Consider the following 21,858-nt stretch of genomic DNA (forward strand, 5'->3'; position numbering starts at 1 on the left):
TGGAATGTGGTGCATTTAAAGGCATCAGAGAAAGTTATGAGAACATGTTAGCATCAGTTTCTTGGCATTGTCTTTTTAGCGAGGGGATTGTTGGAAGGTTGGGTCAGCTCATCATCAATTTGAATCGGAAAATCACTGAATTGCAAAAAGCGAAAAACAGGGAACTAATGGTCTCATAGACTATTTTTAGTCTCATGGACCTTAAAATATCATTTCATTTCATTTCATATAGTTCATTTTGATCGGTTATATTGTGCTAACAGCGCATGTAATTCAAGAAGTTCTAAAATATGAGCTTATTCTTTATGTAAAAACCTTAGGAGGAGCCCTCGTCCTATAAAAGGTTCTCTTTTATACTTGATAAATAATCTTAGGGCTTAAGATGGTTAACCCTATGATAGTATGGGTATTGATTATTCTTATCCATTTTCTTACCGACCACTGAAATAAGTTACATAGCGAAGGAGGCGGGGCAGCGTGCACAGAAATTGATGCATTTCTTTCCAAATACAGAGTGGTCGCATAATCCATAACGGGCAACTTCATATGGCGAACACCTCCGAGCAGCTTTAGTGCAGTAGTGTGAGCAGTGTGGTCAGCAATGAGAGTAGCAAGCAGTGAACAGTGAACAGTGAGCAGTGTGAGAGCAGGGAGCTTTTATGCAGCAGAAGTATCAAGCAGCGAGCAAGGAGCAGCGATAACCTGAACAGCAGGGAGTAGTGCAAAGTAATCTTGGCATTTTATAGACCTACATATTTCTCGAAACAAGTTGGACGACAAATGCATTCAAACATGACAAACAAACAAGAAATTTTAGAACATGTGGAGACAAATGATTTAGGACAAGTGAAAATTGCCTCATCCGCCAAAGCTGGGAAGTGGGTTTGGAAAAATGCCAAACAATATCAGGGCATTTTAAAATGAAGAATAGCCCGTCTAAAATGGGAGCAAACAAGGAAGAAACGGTCTAAAAAGAAAAGTACTCAAGCCCTTTGCAAAAAGCACTCAAACAAATCTCCTCTACAAGCACGTGGCAACAAGAAGTCCAAAGGAAAAGTCATTGATGATTCTGCCTTATATAGTCCCACATCCACACCTCTCACTTGGTCATCTGACCTTTATGTGAAAGAATTGTTAAGTGCAAAACAAAGGTTGGAGGTTTTAGAAGCTAACGGGCAGGAAAGAGATCATAAAATTCATATAATAACAGTCGAGAACAAGGCTTTAGTATAAAGCAATAAAGTTTTAAAAGAACAAGTGGCATTGCTACAGGAAGCTCTCCTGATAGAGAAGATAGAATGGCAACGCATGAAGGCGGATGTGCAAAACATAAAGAAATCTGCAGTGGAAAGTACAGAGGTGGTGAATGTGAAATCATCCCAGGATAAAGGGAAAATGATTGCCCAAATAAACAATCATGAAGAGAATGCAAGAGAAGAAATGAAAGGAGATTCCACCAAAGTTTCCAAAACTTTGGCTCAAGTTATTAGCAATTCTGCTAATAAGGAAGGAGAAACAAATATTCAAGTTGACAACATGCAAGATAGTGAAGGCAAGGAAAGACAAAATAGGGCAGCAAACATAATTATTAAAGGGGTGAAAGACTATGGGAAAAATGATCTTGAAAGACAAGTTGCTATGGCAAGGACAAATATGCCAAGCATGGAGGGTGGGTAAGTTTAACATGGAGAGATCGAGGCCCATAAAAGTCATTATGCCTAGCTTGCATGATAAATATATCATTCTAAGCAAGATACATCTCTTGAGGGGTTCTTGTTTTTTCCTAGAAGAAGATTTAACTGTAAAACAACAAGAGGAAAGAAGGGAGGAAATTTTAAAGGTTAGGGCAACAAGAGATGAAGGCAAGAGAGCATGGATTTATAAAGGAAAAGTTGTGATAGTGTGATTTGGACCTCCTTCCAAAACAGAGCAGCAAACAAACTCTTCAAGAGGAAATCGGAAAGCAAGGTCAATATGGGAAAGCAGGGACAAAGACTCGAATGTGAGTCTTGCATGTCAAAATAAATAGCAATCAAGTCATACCCAGGTTTCCTTAAGATTAGTTTGTTGGAACTGCAGAGGTTACCCATGGAGACGAGGACCTGTGTTAGGGCATATTGCGGAAGATAGAGACATAATTTGCCTCATAGAAACACATGAGCATGAAGGGTGCAAGACACCTCTGTTTGAAGGATACTAAAAGATGGCAGTGTGGAACAAAGCAGTAGGGAGTGGCAAAGGGCATGGGAGTATCATGGTTTTAGTAAGGGAGAAAGAAGATCATCTCATTCAGTTAGAAAAAGAAGACTCAAATAAGCAATTCATTTGGTTTAAAATATCAGAAAATGGAAACCACGTCAGAATTGCAACATGCTATTTTGTGTCGCAGGTTTCAAAAATATACAAAGGTAGAGGGCTTGACCACAAATATCCATTTGCAGCCTTAAAAGCGGATATTGCAACATATTTGCAGCTAGGTGAAGTCCTTATAGTGGGTGATTTCAATGCTAGGACTGCAAGTGAGCAAGCTAGCATTCTTTGTTGTAAAGATGATTGTGACCCTATTTGGCTTACAGAAGAAAGTAATCATCAGCGGGAAAGAATTTCATAGGACAAGGGTTGCAATCTCTTTGGTGAACAATTGCTTACTCTATGTGGGGCCTTTGATTTAGTCATTTGTAATGGCGTGACAGATGGGCAAAGTCTGGTAATTTCACTTGCAATACTTACAATGGAGAAAGTGTGGTAGATTATGTAATTTGCTCGCATGGTTTGTGTGAGAAAATGGAGGAAGTTTTGATTGGAGATCAGTTGTGGGACTTGAAATCAGATCACAAGCCAATTTATTTATGTTTCTCTTGAATTGGAAAGAAACAATCAGAGTAAAAAATTCAGCATGTCCAACAAAATCTCCCACATGGCAGAGTTCTTTCGACCCCAGAAAATTGTAATACCTTCAAAATGACACTAGAGAGGCTCTTCGAGAAGGATAAAATTACAATTCACAACCTTCATAGTCATGAATTAACACATTTAATTCAATATGCACTTGCAAAGTGCAAAAGAGCAGAAATTAAGAAGTTTGAGACAAATTGCTTTCCGGTAATGCTTGGTTTGACGAGGAATGCAAAAAGGCAAGTTGAATGTGGAAAGAGTCAAACAAGGATAACATAAAGCTCAAAACTTACAAGCAATTATTAAGTAAGAAAAAGGCCCATTTCATGGTTTCAAGGAGGGAAGAACTAATCTTCCTTGGGAAAAATAATCCAAAATTATTTTGGAAGGAGCTCCAACCGAAAAAGATACGAATTGGAAATAATATTACAACTTCTAAATTGTTTGACTATGCAAGACAACTCTATGAGCATGTTCCCAAGGTTGACCCTCCCCCCTTGGTCAACAATGATATTTAACTTTTCACGGTACAAGAGGTAGAGATGGGTATCAAGAAGTTGGGTGTTGGAAAAGCAAAAGACTTAGCTAAACTCCAAGCAAAATATCTAAAGTGGGGCTCAAAGATTCTTGCACCTCAGATTACAAAAATCTTCAACAACATCATACAACAAGGGCTAACCACAGATTGGACAACTAGTCCGACAATACCTCTTTTCAAGAGCGGTGACGTCAATAATCCCTTCAATTATATGACCATCATGATAAACTCTTTGTTTGTAAAGCTATTTGGAAGCATGCTAGAAAACAAAATTAGCAAGTGGGCAGAAGAAAGAGATAAGTGTGCTAAAGGGCAAGTAGGTTTTAGACCTAAACATTCCACAATTTATCATTGTATAATTTTAAGGCACATCATTGAAAAAGTTTGGGAGAAAAAGGAAGAAGTCTTTTGTTGCTTTGTTGATTTCATAAAAGTGTTTGACTCGATTCCTAGGGATAGGCTTTGGCACATAATGGAGGAACTTGGGGTTCCTAAAGATTTGAGAGTGGTTGTGAATAGGCTGTATGAAGAGGTGAAAGTCAAAATTAGAACTTCAGTAGGCATTTCTGAAAGTTTTAGAAGCGATATCAGGGTCAAGAAAGGTTGCCCACTGTCTCCTACACTTTTTGGTTTATATATCGACAAGATTGAGGAGTGGTTAAATTCGAAAGGGGGTGATGGCATCTATTTGGGCAAGTTTGTTATAAGGCTTCTTTTGTATGCAAATGACCTTATTTTGATTGCTAAACCGACTCTTGGTTTGCAAGAGCACTTACTATCCCTTGAGCATTTTTGTAGAAGTGTGGGGATGCAAGTCAATATCATCAAAACGAAAGTAGTGGTCTTCTTTAAGAAAATAAAACATAACCAGCATAAGTTCTACTTTGAAGGCAACATTCTAGAAGAAGTTGCGATTACAAATACCTTGGAATTGACTTCAACAAAAATCTAAGTTAGAATGGTTGTAGAAAGAAAAGAACTTTGGGGGGTTGGAAAGCATTTTATGCTTTTCAAAATAGGTGTAGAGAAATAGAGTTATGGGACTGGAAAACCACTCAAACTCTTTTTTAGCTTCTAGTGATTCCGATGATTCTCTATGGTTGTGAACTATGGGCCAGTGGTACATCTGACATGCAGTGGAGACAAATTGAGAAAATTCAGAAACGTTTGATTACAAACAAATTTAAGATTAAAATTGCAGTTCCTTATGATATCTTGTTAAGTGAAATAGGGATTGCTCCTATTGAAGCAATTGCTATGGTGCGAGTCATAAGGTATTTAAAAAAAATTGAGCAAATGGAAGAGGGTAGATGGTCTAAGGTTGTCTTTAATGATAGATTGTGCAAGAACAAAAAAACTTGGATGCAACAAAATAACAAATGGTTAGTAAATGGGGTATTTGCTTAAACGTGTGTCTCATAAACAACAAAGAGATAAAAGCTTTTGTTATGGAAAAGTTCCACAAGCGTACTTGGGATAAGGAGCTAGCAAGAAAGAAAAATTACTATATTGAAGAGTTTAATCCCACTCATAGTCATCAACCAAAAGCTTACATAGAGGCCAATATCTCTTGGAGAGCCAAAGTTCTTATTGCTCAGTTAAGGACTAATTCTCATTAGCTCCGTTGTGAAACAAGGCGCTGGAAAAGGCCAAAGGAAGTGTGGGAGGAAAGAGTATGCATTTTTTGTTCTTCCAGAAAAGTGGAAACAGAAAAACATTTCATTTTAGAATGTGAGGCTTTCAAAGACAACAGGGAAAGTTATGCAGATATGTTGGCAGCTAGCTCTTGGGATAATCTATTTAGCAAGGGATTTGTCGAGAAGCTAAGAGCATTTATTTTGAAGCTTCACAAAAAAAGGGTCGAATACATCAAGCAGATGAAGAAGCAATTTGTCCCATAGGCTATCTGTAGCCTCGTGGACGTTAAAATAATTTCTTTCTTTCTTTCTTTCTTGCTATAGGGTTGAACCACCTACATTTCACTTCCACTTATCACATTACTTGTGGAAGATTGCGAAGATGATTTTGAAGTTTACTATAGAATTTTGTACTAGAGAGAGTTGTTATTTTATTTTTTAGTGGTTTATATGTGTCTTCAAAATCAACATTATTTTGGGACTCTTGTGCAAGAACTTTATGGATGGATGGTACAAGTTGCATTGTTGTTCCCATAGTTGTAATCTTCTTCCTCAGAGGCTTAGAAAACATACTTGCAACTTTGTTGGTTGTTCTCTTCTTCTATTTGAGTATGAGATGAAAGTTTTAACATTAATAATCCAAGGGATATCTTTAGGACTTTAAACTTTATTGCAATAAAGGTGTGCTAGTTAACCATATAAATCATTTAATTTAGAAGTTAGTTACAATTAAGGTTTTGTTCTTAAGTAGTTAGTGTTTATGAGTTTCCCCCTATTATTTAGTGAGGCCTCTTTATTATATTTGGTGTGTAGTCCTTTGAGGACCATCGAGAGGTTAAGTAGTTGTGAATAAAGAATATTTGATTGTTGTCAATCTTTCTCATCTCCCTTTCTTTGTTGAATGTAATATCTATCATGTGGTATCAATGTAGTGATGACCCAAGAGCTTATTGAAGAAAATATGTTGACTTTATAGTATGAGGGTTTATAAGGATGAACTAGAGAAGAAGAGAATATTGAAGAACAAAATAATATATGGAATATGAGACATGGCCATGGATGCAAAAGTATAAATACATTTCTTATGAGTCTCTATTGGTATCTATTGAACAAAAAAAATGTTTTTTTAATCATTATTTATCTATTTGTGATGCTTTTAGTGGCATCAAAAACTAGATTCAAATAAGCTTTGAATTTTATTTTTAGTTTCCAATATTCATCTTCCCTTTTTAGTTAATAACCTAAAAGAGTTGGGTTATTAGTAAAACGGGGATATGCAATGACTAATTTTCATAATATAAACAATGCATGGAAAATTTGAGAAAGTATTATGGAATTGGGAAGATATTTTAGAAGTAGATGAAATCTATCTAGAGATTGAGCAGAAAACCCCATTTCAAGTGAGAAAACCTTACAAGAACAAATAATTAAAATGATTAATGGATGTTTCCAATAAGGGTTGTGTTTTTCTTGGAGAAGGCAAGTAGCCCTCCAACAATCAAGCTAGAGCAATTATGCCTTATTACAAGGTTTGTTATAGTTGTGGACTTATGAATTAAATCATTAATTGATGTGGGAGAACAATAATCAATCAGATTATCATGAAGTCCTTACAGTTTTATGACAATGTTACATCTTTATTGGCTTGAGCTCATAAGGAGGTTAACTACTTCCAAAATATTACATTTTATTGAGTTTTCAGGAAGTATGATCCACAAACAAATAGGTTTACTAATGAGGACATTGATTAAAAGTGGGGGTGATTGGGATTAATGGAACCATGAGCCATCAATCCATACCTTAATCAAGTGTCAATGAATCCAAAGATGTTAATCATTTCATCAAATCTCGTCATGCCACGTATCTATGAGCCTCATTCTTGAGGTAAGTAAGTAAATTGGTGAGATTAGAGTACCCTCCTCGCATGCATGGTTTCATGGCGAGGCACAAAATGAATCATTGTCAAGGTGGGATCATGGAGACATGGAGAGAAAGGCATCCTAAAGAATTCAGAAATATGCTCTAGATGTTTGGCCCATGTTTGTTAAGAGATACTACTATTTTTATTATGGTAATGAGCATGTTTGGTCTGGTTAATTTCAGTTCGAGAGGTTTCTCACAGGGTTGTGTCTTTGTGCTCTATCTTAGCAAGGTTTTTTCTTTTCTTTTCTTTTTTATCGAGATTTTGTATGTGGCACCCTTCCTCTTGGAGGAGATTATCTTTATTTCTTTGTTCCATTAGACTCAATAAGTGGCTCGTTCAATCTTTTGTTGGGTTCAAGGTTTACAAGCACCAAAGTTCTCAACAAGTGTCAAATTGGAGGAACTCTAGAAGTGATCTTGTGGTAACACACACTCTTTTTATGGTATAATGTTTGTTTTTAGCTATGGTCTTAACTAAGTTTTGACTTCAAGAGTGGTGGCATTGGGTAGCATAGATCATGTAATTTAACCCATGAGTCTATTTCTTCAAGAGGCTTCAAGTTAATCAATATTGGAACCTTCTTAAGCATTTTCAGATTTTGGGATGCTTTTAGATAAAGGGGGAGATTAGTAGCATCACTAATCAAAAGGTGTATCTTTATGACTTTAAGCTTTAATGTAATAAAGTTGTATTCGAATTTAGGCTTTTGTGATCCATATCATGATTTCCTCAATATATTTCCATATCAACATCTTAACAAAAAGTGAAGGATCCAAGGAATCTATGGTGTTTTGGTATACTAGCCCCTAGTCACCACCTTGGTCACAAGAGTGTTAAGTATTAACACCTAGGGCTTATATCCCTCCGCATAGCGGTAAATCAAAAAAATTGGTTGTGCATAGAAGCTTGAAACCTATGTTATTTCGATATCTAGATGCCTGGGTCCATCAACTGACATAAAAATTGGAAACACCTGACAAAGATTTCTGCCATCATTTTATGCCTAAAAGGTCTTGGCTTTGCAAGCATTTTTAGTGTTAAAGAATTTCAAGCTTTCACGAATATCCAAAAATAACAATGTCTAGACGTGTTGTATGAGCATATGTGGTGGTGCTAAGACATGAAAGTATTATTACATGAAAGGTTTGATTGAAGGGAGCTCCAAGGTTCCAAAGAACAATAAGCATTTGGATGTATGTGGTTGGATTGAAGGGAGCTCCAAGGTTCCAAAGAACAATAAGCAGTTGGATGTATGTGGTTGGATTGAAGGGAGCTCCAAGGTTCCAAAGAACAATAAGCACTTGGATGTATGTGGTTGGATTGAAGGGAGCACCGAGAGTTCCAAGAGCACAGTGCTTATGAGTGCCAAACTTTAATATAGTTGGATAGAAGGGAGTTTATATATATCTTAAAGGTGTTGTACGAGTGTTGTAAGCACATGTGATCCATGATGTTTTCGCTTATAGATGTATAAAAAAGAATTGCATATAAAATTACAGCTTAACACATAAATGTGCACATATGAAAAGAATATGAAAACACATAAAAAGGCACAAAAGCGAACACCAAGGCTTGATAACGGAGTTCGTCCAATTTGGACTACGTCTCGGGGCCCAGCTCAACAATGGGGAGGCCTTTCTTATTAAATAGCATGAATAAACAACATTACATTTATCAATCTGTCCATAAAGAGGCTTATACCTCCAATCTGTCTGATGGTTATGAAATGAATGCCTGAGATGGAGTGGTATGCAGCACCAAAGCTTCCCGCAACAATAGAAGGGATTGGAGTCGTGTAAGTTGTTCAAAATAGATCAATAGATGCTCTCGGCCTCTGCAAAACAGCGTGTTGCAACCATAAAAATGCCTCCTCCCGTGCTCTTCCATTGATCCTCTTTTATAAAGGATTCTCGGACAAAATCCCATTTAAAACGGGGCTTGCCCAGTTAACTATGGAGGTTGGTAGAGTGGAAGGATCGGTGAGCACAACCGTTCCTGAAAATGGCCTTCTATCATTTAAAATGATAACACTTCAAAAATCCCGAAAACACTAAGAAATCCGCCAAAAACCGTTCACCCGGATTTCAAATATTATTAAATCGAGCATATAATCTGTATCGAGTCCGCGCTGAGGTCGCGAATTGGCATATCAAGGTGTCTCTGTCCTGGTCCTCGGGAATGACCGATCACCAATATCGGCGTCGGTCGATTGCGTCGACATCCCCCACATATGTCGCCCCAGGTGACTGATAAGGGTTCTGCCGATCCGGCTAATCGCCGATCGCACTATCCGCTCACCGATATATATATATATATATATAGATATGTATGTATGTATGTATGTATGTATGTATACATACATACATATACATACATACATATATACATACATACATATATATATATATATATATATATATATATATATATATATATATATATATATATATATATATATATATATATATATATATATATATATATATATATATATATATATATATATATATATATATATATAGATATATATATATATATATATATATATATATATATATATATATATATATATATATATGACCGCCGATTGCAATTGCCTCCAATCTGCCGATCCGATTTGATCGGAGATCGGCAATCGGGGGTTCCACGGCCCAAACCTTAAGTCTGCCCTCATGCGACCTCCGATTGCGATTTGGCCTTAAGGCTTAAGACTCCTTTTTCAAAGGAAATTCCTCATTTTCTTAAGGATTGAAGAACCCTTCTTTTTGCAATAACTTCATCATCCGGACTCGGATTGAAGTACCGTTTGCGCCGTTGGAATTAGAAAGACAAGATATCTGCTCTGGTCCTAGGTTGACTTCATTCTGATCACTTTGATTTTCTGAGTTTTTCCATGCCATTGTATCTAAAGATCCACCTGGATCAATCCTCCCCATTGAGGAGCTTTTGGACCGCCAAAAGCTTTTCATTAGTCAATTGGAAAGTGAGGGTATTGTGCCCTCACTTTCTCTTTCTCCAGCCACCTGGTCTTGCTGGGATGCATTCCCTTAAATCCAACTTGAAGGTACTCTACATCTCCTCGCCGTGAAGTCCTGGTTCTTCTGTCGAGGATGATGTCTTCGGGCAACTCATCGAGATATTCTGGTGCAAAATCATCGATGGTAGGAATTGTGTCCACCTCATCAATGTCCATGATCAAAGGAGGTTCATACAGCTTCAAGTTCTCCACATTCACTACTGAGTACATTTGCATATATACCGGTAAGTCAATACGAAAGGCATTGTTCCCATTCTTCTCCAATATGGTGAATGGTCCATATCGGATTAGCCGCAACTTCTTTCCTTCTCCCTTCATCCTGTCTTTGCTGATGTGGAACCACACCTTGTCGCCCACTTGGAATTGATGGTCAACTCGGTGTTTACCATGTCGAGCCTTGTAACGAGCTTGACTCTTTTCCAACTGCTCTTGCATTGCTTGGTGAATCATTTGGATTCGTTGAATGAACTACTGAGCTTTGTCTTTATCATTGCATCCACTGGAGCCATCCTCCCTTCCAAAGACCATATCAAAAGGGTCCTTTGGCAGGTAACCAAAACAAGTCTCGAATGGTGAACGCTACGTCAATGAATGCACTGCTCGGTTGTAGGAATGTTATATATAAGGGAGATGTTCATCCCACAACTTGGGATGTTTCCCACAATAGCTTCGTAATAAGTGTACCACGGTACGGTTAACAACCTTTGTCTGCCCGTCGGTTTGTGGGTGAAATGTCGTGCTTCTTTTCAGTTTGGTGTCCATCATCCTCCACAAGCTGGTCCAGAACTCTCCAAGGAAGCAAGAGTCTCGATCTGACACAATTGATGTGGGTAATCCAAAGTGGACCCAAACATACTAAAAGAAAAGAGAATCAGTCTTCTTTGCAGTAATCTGCTTTTTAGAAGGCATAAGAATACACATTTTGCTAAAACGGTCAATGACGACATACAAATAATTGTGACCCTTCCTAGACAAAGGTAAACCTCCTACAAAGTCCATTGACACACTTTCCCATGGACGACTCAGAATAGGGAGTGGTGTGTAGAGCCCAATTTTTCTATTAGAGGGCTTTGAAACAGAACACATCACACAACCCTTTACATAGCGAGTCACAATGTTTTTCATATGAGGCCAAAAGCAAAATCTTTGTACATGACATAAAGTCTTCTCAACACCAAAGTGTCCAGACACAAGAGAGGTGTGGGCCTCTCGAATTACATGCACTCTTTCTCCTGTGGGAATACACAATTTACCAAGGTGATACAACAATTTCCCCTGCAAGTGATAGTTGTCCACCTGTGAACCATGGGTTAGTTTTGCATAAACCTCCTTAAAGTCATCATCGTTAGCATATTGTTCAACATAACTTTCAAAAGACAACGAAGCATTATGCAAAATAACAGAAGCAGAAATAGGAGGGTGAGATAGCATATCGACCACTTTATTGCTAGTGCCCTTCTTATACTTTATTACTAGATGAAACTGTTGAAGAAAGCCCATCCACTTGAAATGATGAGTTTGCTACAACTTGGTTTGTGACTGAAGGTACTGCAAGGGCTGATGATCTATATGGATGATGGTCTCCTTGCCGATCAGGTAGTGTTTCCACTTTTTCACACTCTGCACCAAGGCATAAAGCTCCTTGTCATAGGTGGGATAGTTTATCACAGCTTGAGAAAACTTCTCAGAATGGTAACAAATTGGCTTCTTTTGCTACATCAGTACAGCTCCCATGGCATAACCGTTGGCATCGGTTTCGATCTCAAATGGCTGTTGGAGATCGAGTAAGGCTAAGACTGGCACGATGCTAATTTTTTCCTTCAATGTTTCGAAGGACTTCTGTTGTCTTCCTCCCCATTGGAAGACTTGTTTCACACTTGTCAATGTGTGCAAAGGTGCTGCAATAACAGAAAAATTAGCAATAAATCTCCTCCAATACTGGACTGCACCTAGAAAGCTACGGACCTTAGTTACACTGGTAGGCTTAGGCCAATTTACAATTGCTTCAACTTTAGTGGGATCAATTTTTAACTGACCATGACCAACAATATGGCCTAGGTAACCCAAAGAGGTTTTCCCGAACTCACACTTTGACAATTTTACAAAGAGTTTTCTTTATTCAACACATCAAGCACTTTCTTTACATGACTCATATGTTCAAACCAACTCTTGTTGAAAACTAGTATATCATCTAAATATACAAGAACAAACTCATTAATGAAAGGCTAAAATATATGATTCATAACCTGCATAAAGGTGGTTGGAGCATTGCAAAGCACGAATGGCATTACCATCCATTCGAACAGCCCTTGCTTGGTTTTGAAAGCGGTTTTCCACACGTCTTGCTCCGCAATTCAGACCTGGTGATTGCCACTGTGCAAATCCAACTTTGTGAAATATACAACATTTTTTAATTGATCCGATAAATCATCTATGCATGGGAGGGGATAATGATTTTTTACTAATATTTTGTTGAGCGCACGGTAGTCCAAGCACATCGTCCAGCTGCCGTCCTTCTTTGGCACTAGAATAATCAGCGACCCGCATGGAGAGGAGCTCGGCATGATCACACCTTGGTCCAGCAATTCCTGCACTTGACGCTTGATCTCCTCCATTTCGACTGCTGACATTCTATACATGCTGATATTCGGCAGAGGGGCGTCATGCAATACGTGGAACTCGTGTTGGATCTCCCTCTTTGGTGATAGTCCCCGCGGCTCTTGAAACAATGCATTATAATCAGAAATTAAATCCATCAATTCCTATTTATGCTTCCCATCGCAGCCTTGGAATGCGTCTGCGAATTTGGCCTCCTTTTCCCTGACGACCATAAGCATGCATGTTTTGTTGGAATTTACCAGCCGTTTCATCTGCCCAGCGCTTATGAGGCTGGCGTTAATCTTGTTTTGATGAGCCCGCACTATATATTCTACCCCATCCTTTGTGATGTGGTATTTATTCTCATGGCGGAAAAAGACAGCTTTTCTATCATATAGGTAGGGACTCCACAATAACATGCCACAGATGTCTAGTGGTATAACATCCATCTCTACTTCATCTACCAGCTTAGAAGCATTCACAAATTTTACCTTGCACTGTTGGGTTACATTCAATTTAGCTTTATCATGTATCCAACCCAGCGGGCAAGGCTTTGGGTGCGGTTTTGATTCTAAGCCAAGCTTCTTTACCAGGGATTCTGCAATTAAATTTGCTTAGGACCCCGTATCAAACAGAGTTTCTACTTTGTTATGATTTAGTACAACTCTGATATGAAATAATTCAATTCTTTTTCTATCATTTGAAATGGACTCATATATAGAACTAGTGCTTCACTGTGATTTAGAATCCATAGAAGGTGTAAGGGTACCTTTTGTTCCCGCTGCTGTGACCAGCGCTTCATCTCCCGAATCTGATCCAAGGTCTTGCTGTGCTGTTGCCACTGTTTTCTGCTTCCATTTTCCTCCATACTTCTTTGGGCGTTTTTTCTGGGTGCTGCTTCCAACAATGGTCACCATCGTGGCCTTCTTTCTTGCAATGATTGCAATAAGGCCGCTCTCCCTCTTTGGCTACTGCTATTTTCTTATCCTTCCATTTCCATTTCGCTTTGGATTTGCCATTGGGAGGTTTGAATGGTGGCTTTCTGGACTAGTCCTCTCTTTAATTCTTGCCCTTGTTCTAAATATGAATTACTTTCACACTAGCTGCATCAATAGTGTTTGTTTCAAACAACAATAATGAATGCCAAATATAACTATGCAGTGAGCCAATATACTTAGTTACAACTTTAGGTGTATCAAGTGAAATACCCAAATTCAGTGCTTGCTTCCTAAATTATTCTGTAAAACTCTGAACATCCTGCCCTTTGCCTTGCCTTAAATATTGCCAATTCATCAAAGCTTTCTGTTTGTATCCTAAGGGATAAAACTGTTCCTTGAATGCAGAAGTAAATCAGACCATGAGGAAAAGAGCTTACCCACATTTTTATTGCTCTGCAATTTGCTCTCCCACCAAACGAGAGCTGTGCTACCCAGCCGTAGAGAGGTCAGCTGGATTTTCGCCTCATCCTCTACGATTTGCTGAATCCTGCAATAAACCTCAATTTTCCTGATCCAATTGTTAAGCTTTTCTGTGTTACTTTCACCATTAAACACAAGAAGATCAAATTTAACATCTAATTTAAAAAAAGGTTTCTTAGATGCATCCCTTGGATTTCTCTGATTATGGTGGTGAGGGGAAGAAGAACCTTCACCGCCAGAAGGAGAAGGAGGGGGTTCTTCTCCATGATTCCCATGTGCTGAATCTTATCCTTCTGGATTCCTCTCTTCAGCTTTTTCCAGTCTTATAACCAACTAACTGATATTCTCTGCCATTGAATAGAAAGTCTTTCTGAAATTGCGCTCCTCTTCAATACGAGCTTCCTCTTCAGCCATGTTTCTTCTCCAAGGTGCACGCCCTGCCTCTGGATCGAAAGGTTCTAAATTCCCTTCGCCTCTTTGAAGCCTGCCTCTTGTTAGCATACAAACATGCAATTCACATCTAAAAAGCCCTGCTCTGATACCACTTGATCTAGGATGTTTTCACTTATAGATGTATAGAAAAGAATTGCATATAAAATTGCAGCTTAACACATAAATGTGCACATATGAAAAGAAGAAGAAAACACACAAAAAGGCACAAAAGAGAACACCAAGGCTTGATAACAGAGTTCATCCAATTTGGACTACATCTCCTGGCCCAACTCAACAATGGGGAGGCTTTTATTATTAAATGGCATGAATAAAAAGCATTACGTTTATCAATCTGTCCATAAAGAGGCTTATACCTCCAATCTGCCTGATGGCTATGAAATGAATGCCTAAGATGGAGTGGTATGCAGCACCAAAGCTTCCCGCAGCAATAGAAGGGACTGGAGTCGTGTAAGCTGTTCAAAACAGATCAATAGATGCTCTCAGCCTCTGCGAAACAGTGTGTTGCAACCATAAAAATGCCTCCTCTCGTGCTCTTCCATTGATCCTCTTTTATAAAGGATTCTCGAACAAAATCCCATTTAAAACGGGGCTTGCCCGGTTAACTATGGAGGTTGGTAGAGTGGAAGGATCGACGGGTGCAACCGTTCCTGAAAATGGCCTTCTATCGTTTAAAATGATAACACTTCAAAAATCCCGAAAACACTAAGAAATCCACCAAAAACCATTCACCCGGATTTCAAATATTATTAAATTGGGCATATAATCTGTATCGGGTCCGCACTGAGGTTGCGAATCAGCATATCGGAGTGTCTTTGTCCTGGTCCTATCGCGTTGGCATCCCCCACATATGTCGCCCTGGGTAACTGATAAGGGTTCTGCCGATCCGGCTAATCGCCGATCGCACTATCTGCTCACCGATATATATATATATATATATGACCGCTGATTGCGATTGCCTCCGATCCGTCGATCCGATCTGATTGGAGATCGGCGATCGGGGGTTTCACAACCCAAACCTTAAGTCCGCCCTCATGCGACTTCTGATTGCGATTTGGCCTTGAGGCTTAAGACTCCTTTTTCAAAGGAAATTCCTCATTTTCTTAAGGATTGAAGAACCCTTCTTTTCGTAATAACTTCATCATCCGGACTCAGATTGACGTACTGTTTACGCCATTGGAATTATCAGATCATGAGGAAACTCCTCAAATGAATTCATGATATTCATTTAGGTTGGTCTTTATTATATACATGAGGGAGAGACTGTTCATTTCATCTCCCGGTGACTCTTCATATTTTCTATTATTTATTTACATCAATTACAGTTGTTCACCCAACCCTGATGATTAGGTGTCAACATTACCCCCCTTAATCTGAAGTGATGTTGGTAAGTACAAGCATCGTTCTGAATATTTCAAGCTTTTCTCTTCCAAGCGCTTTGGTGAAGATGTCTGCAATTTGCTCATTAGTGGAACAATGGCAGAGATGGATTGTTTTTGCCTCAACATGATGTCGAATCAAATGATATTTAGTATTGATGTGCTTCGTTCGATCATGGAACTTTAGGTTCTTGGCCAACTTTATTGCCGAGGTATTGTCAATAATGAGTGGAGTCGATTGTACTTGTTTACCTGCAAATCTTCAAGAATTTTCCTGAGCCACACAATTTCTTTTGTTACCTCTGCTGTTTTCACATATTCTGCCTCTATTGTGGAATCTGCTGGAACTGATTCTTTGCGTGATCTCCAGGAGACAGCTCCTGATCCAAGACTCATAGCATAACCTGAAGTAGATACCCCAGTTTCTTTGTCTCCATTGAAGTCTGAATCAGAGTATCCAATCAAGTTGAAGTCATCCACCTGTGTATACTTGATTCCAAAAGTCTTGAGTTCCCTTCAAGTACCTTACAACTCTTTTTGCAGTAGACCAATGTCCCTCGCAAGGCTTTTGCATAAACCTGGAGAGGATTCCAACAGCAAATGAAATGTTTGGTCTGGTAGTAGTTAGGTGTTGAGACTTCCTACAAGCTGTCTATACTTTGTTGCATCCTCAAATTCTTTTCCTTCAATGGATGTGAGCTTTAAGTTTTGTTCCATTGGAGTAGTAAGAGGATTGCATTCTGTCATGCCAAACCTGTTCAACAGGGCTCTAATGTACTTCTTTTGAGAAAGGAATATGGACTTTAGATGTCGAGTTACTTCAATACCAAAATAGTAATGAACATAACCCAAATCAGTCATTTCAAAACCTTTCCTCAATTCCTTCTTTATGGATGCAATGTAGCTTTCATTGTTCCCTATCATCAAAAGATCATCTACATATACCATAAGATATACAACTGCTTTGCCAACTTTCTTGACAAATAAAGTTGCATCATCAAGATCATAATGTTTGAAATTGAGTTTTAGAAGATGCTCAGTTAGTTTTTCATACCAGGCTCGCGGTGTTTGTTTGAGGCCATACAAGGATTTCACAAGTTTGAATACTTTATGTTCATGTCCTTTCATAGCAAATCCTTCAGGCTAGGACATAAAAACATTCTCTTTTAGATCTCCATTCAAGAAAGCAGTTTTTACATCCATTTGATGGACTTTCCAACCGTTCTGCGCTGCTAGGGCAAAGAGTCTCTGGATGGTAGCCCATTTTGTTGTGGGGACAAAAGTCTCCTCATAATCAACCCCTTCCTTCTGTGCAAAACCTTTTGCCACAAGCCTGGCTTTGTGCTTGTCAAGTGAGCCATCAGTTTTATACTTGTTCTTGTAGACCCACTTGCAGCGAATTGGTTTGGTTCCTAATGGAGGATCAACCAGCTTCCAAGTGCCATTCTTTATCAGGGCATCATACTCCTTTTGCATCACTTCTTTCCATTCATCATGAGAAGCAGCTTCTTTGAAGGAAGTTGGTTCAAAATTTGTAGACAAATTCAATTCACAATCGTAAGAAACATCCATATCAACAGGTGAATCAGAGTCATCTACATCACCTCTATTTTGCCGGTTTGAATTTCTAGTTCCTGTCTTTCCGACCTCATCAGGATGAACACTTTCAAGTGTCTTTGTCAGCCACTTTGGAGGACCTCTCTGGGATGGTCCAGGCTGCTTCGTTGATTGAGTTGGGGCTGAATCAAGATTGAGTCTCCCAATTCTATCAATCACATCACTTAAAGTATCATTCGTTGTTGGAGTTTCATGCGGGGGAGAGAGTGCTTCAGAAGAAGATTCCACAGGTTGATCTAGTATAGGAATCCCCCCTTCAAGATGTGGAATCTGATTATCAAATTCTTGAAATGATTTTGCATTTGCGAATCTATCCAAACGATCAAGTTGCCGCTCAACAACATTGTCAGTTTTGGATGATTCAAGAAAAATTACATCTCTAGATACAACAAACTTTTTATTGACTTCATCATAGAGACGGTATGCTTTGGAGGTGTTTGAATGCCCTAGGAAGATACACTTACGACTTCTTGCACCAAGTTTGTTTCTATGTACCTTTGGTATCAAGGCATAACAGGTGGAACCAAAGACCCTGAGATGCTTACCGAAGGAATGTGGCCATACCACATTTCATAGGGAGTCTTGTTTCTGATAGCATTGGGTGGACATCTATTCTTTATATATACAGCACATAGAACTGCATCAACCCAAAACATTAATTTTACATTTTTGAAAAACATCATGGAGCGCACCATATTTAAGATTGTCCTATTCATTCTTTCAGCTACACCGTTCTATTGGGGATTATAAGGCACAATTGTTTGATGTTTGATCCCACGTTGGCGAAGATAGTTTTCAAATTCATTTTAAGTGTATTCTTTTCCATTATCAGTGTGAATATAGCCAATATGAGATTGTGCATCATTTTCAATCTGTGTATGAAAGTTCTTGAATGTTTGAAAAGCATAAGATTTTAAGTATGGGGGATTTCCGCAGTGCATTATATTAGATATCATTTTTGGATTCAACTGCGTTAAGTAAGTCATTCAAAGTATGACCATTTCCATGAGAGGTAGTCGTAAAGTGACTAATATCTCATGATTTTTGAATAGTTCACTTAGCACTCATTGCATCGGGTGATGCTCACAGGGGTGAAGAAGTGGGATTGAAACTAGTGAAATGTGGAGAACGAATCACATAGCATCAATCATCACTTCCGGGGCTTGCACCCGGTAACCAGGACTTCCCAGGAGGTCACCCATCCCAGAACTCCTCTGGCTCAAGCGCGCTTAACTGTGGAGTTTTTCCCCACAATCAAGCCCACTTAGCTTGCTACCCCATTTGCAAAACCTTAGCAAGTATTGTGCCTCATGAACCATTCAGGTAGAGATCCCTTGACTCTTTTTGAATTTAAGTATGGGGACCTCCTGGGAAGTCCTGGTTACCGGGTGCAAGCCCCGGAAGTGATGATTGATGCTATGTGATTCGTTCTCCACATTTCACTAGTTTCAATCCCACTTCTTCACCCCTGTGAGCATCACCCGATGCAATGAGTGCTAAGTGAACTATTCAAAAATCATGAGATATTAGTCACTTTACGACTACCTCTCATGGAAATGGTCATACTTTGAATGACTTACTTAACGTAGTTGAATCCCAAAAATGATATCTAATATAATGCACTGCGTAAATCCCCCATACTTAAATTCAAAAAGAGTCAAGGGATCTCTACCTGAATGGTTCATGAGGCACAATACTTGCTAAGGTTTTGCAAATGGGGTAGCAAGCTAAGTGGGCTTGATTGTGGGGAAAAACTCCACAGTTAAGCGCGCTTGAGCCAGAGGAGTTCTGGGATGGGTGACCTCCTGGGAAGTCCTGGTTACCGGGTGCAAGCCCCGAAGTGATGATTGATGCTATGTGATTCGTTCTCCACATTTCACTAGTTTCAATCCCACTTCTTCACCCCTGTGAGCATCACCCGATGCAATGAGTGCTAAGTGAACTATTCAAAAATCATGAGATATTAGTCACTTTACGACTACCTCTCATGGAAATGGTCATACTTTGAATGACTTACTTAACGCAGTTGAATCCCAAAAATGATATCTAATATAATGCACTGCGTAAATCCCCCATACTTAAATTCAAAAAGAGTCAAGGGATCTCTACCTGAATGGTTCATGAGGCACAATACTTGCTAAGGTTTTGCAAATGGGGTAGCAAGCTAAGTGGGCTTGATTGTGGGGAAAAACTCCACAGTTAAGCGCGCTTGAGCCAGAGGAGTTCTGGGATGGGTGACCTCCTGGGAAGTCCTGGTTACCGGGTGCAAGCCCCGGAAGTGATGATTGATGCTATGTGATTCGTTCTCCACATTTCACTAGTTTCAATCCCACTTCTTCACCCCTGTGAGCATCACCCGATGCAATGAGTGCTAAGTGAACTATTCAAAAATCATGAGATATTAGTCACTTTACGACTACCTCTCATGGAAATGGTCATACTTTGAATGACTTACTTAACGCAGTTGAATCCCAAAAATGATATCTAGCATAAGATTTGTTCTTTAATAAATAAACCCAACACATTCTGGTGTAGTCATCAATAAATGTCATCATATATTTATTTGCATTTGCAGAAGGAACATGCATTGGACCACATAAATCTGAATGAATGAGTTCAAGTTTTCTATGTGCTCTTGAATGTGAATCATGAAAAGAACGTTTGCTATGCTTTCTTAGAATGAAAGCATCACATTGCTTAAGTTTCCTAGGAATTGTAGGCAAACTAGTAACACCATTTTTCTTCAACAAGTGGAAGCTATCATAGTTCAAATGTCCAAATCTAGCATGCCATAATAAACTTGATGGAAGTGTACCTTCTTCATAATGAGAATTGTATGAGAAATGTTGTGCACGAGCAGAGGTACCCTGCAGCTTGAGAAGCCTTTCTTCTTCTATCCCCCTCATGACAAGTGAGTGGTCAAATGCTTTTCTCACCTCAAGCTTGCCATCAAACATATGAATGGAGTGACCTTGCTGGCAGATGTGGACCAAGGACAACAAGTTTCTCTTCAGCTGTGGGAGATATAGAACATGATGCAGAAGAAAGTCTGGAAGACCAAGCAATTTAAGCCTGATTGTGCCAAGCTCGGATGGCTTGAGTTTTGATTGGTCTGCAAAGTATACTACTCCATTAACATTGTCAATAAATTCTTCAAAAAAATCTTTTAAATGAGTCATGTGGCAAGTTGCTCTTGAATCAAGCAACCAATCATTTTTCCAAGAAGCAAGTGGAGCATTAATACGTCTTCATTTACTCCAATATTACATTGTGGCACAACATAATGAGCAGATTCAGGTGCTTTACCTTTTTCTGTGTCATTAGTTGTACCTTTGGGTTGGTTTCTTTGCTGCTCAATTTTGTCCCAAGGTAACTTGCATGTGGAGGCATTAGGTGATCCATTTCTTTTGCAGCGTAAGCAGTGCAAATATGACTTTTCTCCTTGAGAGGTCTGCCCCCCTGCCTCTGAAATATCTTCCTCTTCTTCTTCGACCACCTCTTCCTCTGGAAGAATCTTGGCCAAGATTCTTTTCTTTATGAGTAAGGCACACAGCCTCTTCAGAAGATTCAGGCTCTGTCTTCTTTCCAAAAGCTTTCTCTCTTTCAGCAAATTTTTCCACAAGAGAGTCAAAGGTAATATCTTTGAGATTTCCATTTGCTTGCAAGGACTCAAGATAATTGGAGTAAGTAGGATAAAGTGCCTTGAGAAAAGCGATCAGAGGAATATCCAATTCAACCTTAGTGGCTTTGATATCATGCATTATAGATTTTACTTCAGATGTAAGAGCAAGAGGATAATTATTTTGTAATTCAAGAGTGAAGAGTTTAATCATGAGTTGAACAACTTCAAGTGCAGAGTGTGAGTCATAGAGTTCCTTCAATTTTTGTAAGGCTTCCAAAGCATTTGAAAATGGTGAAATATGGCGACTCACCTCTTCACTTACTGATGCTGCAATCAATGCATAGGCCTTTTTGTTCTTATTTTCCCAAATGGCGAGCTCCTTATCTGAGGTAGGTTGTTCTGGGTCTTTGTCTCCGTCTCCAACACACACTCCTTTCCACAACTCATTGAAAATGAGGGTGTGTTTTATCTTCTGGTACCACTTAGGATAGTTCTCCTTGCCAATGAGAACTACTCCCACAATAGATATGACTGAATGCGTTCTTAAAAGAAAGACTATGTGCTTCAAAATAATGTAGCCTTATTCTTCCTTCTTGATTAGGTAAGAAATTGATTTAATATACAAAGAGCAAAGCTATATTCTATCCATATAAAATATCACCACTTGTATAATATTATTAGATTACCACTCACCATTCATAATATATGACATACCATCACATACCATTGTATTTTCAACCTTC

The sequence above is a fragment of the Pinus tabuliformis genome, chromosome 5_1, assembly GCF_031772625.1.
Source record: "Pinus tabuliformis cultivar Carrire ecotype Pingquan chromosome 5_1, CPIR1, whole genome shotgun sequence".
Lineage (NCBI taxonomy): Eukaryota > Viridiplantae > Streptophyta > Pinopsida > Pinales > Pinaceae > Pinus > Pinus tabuliformis.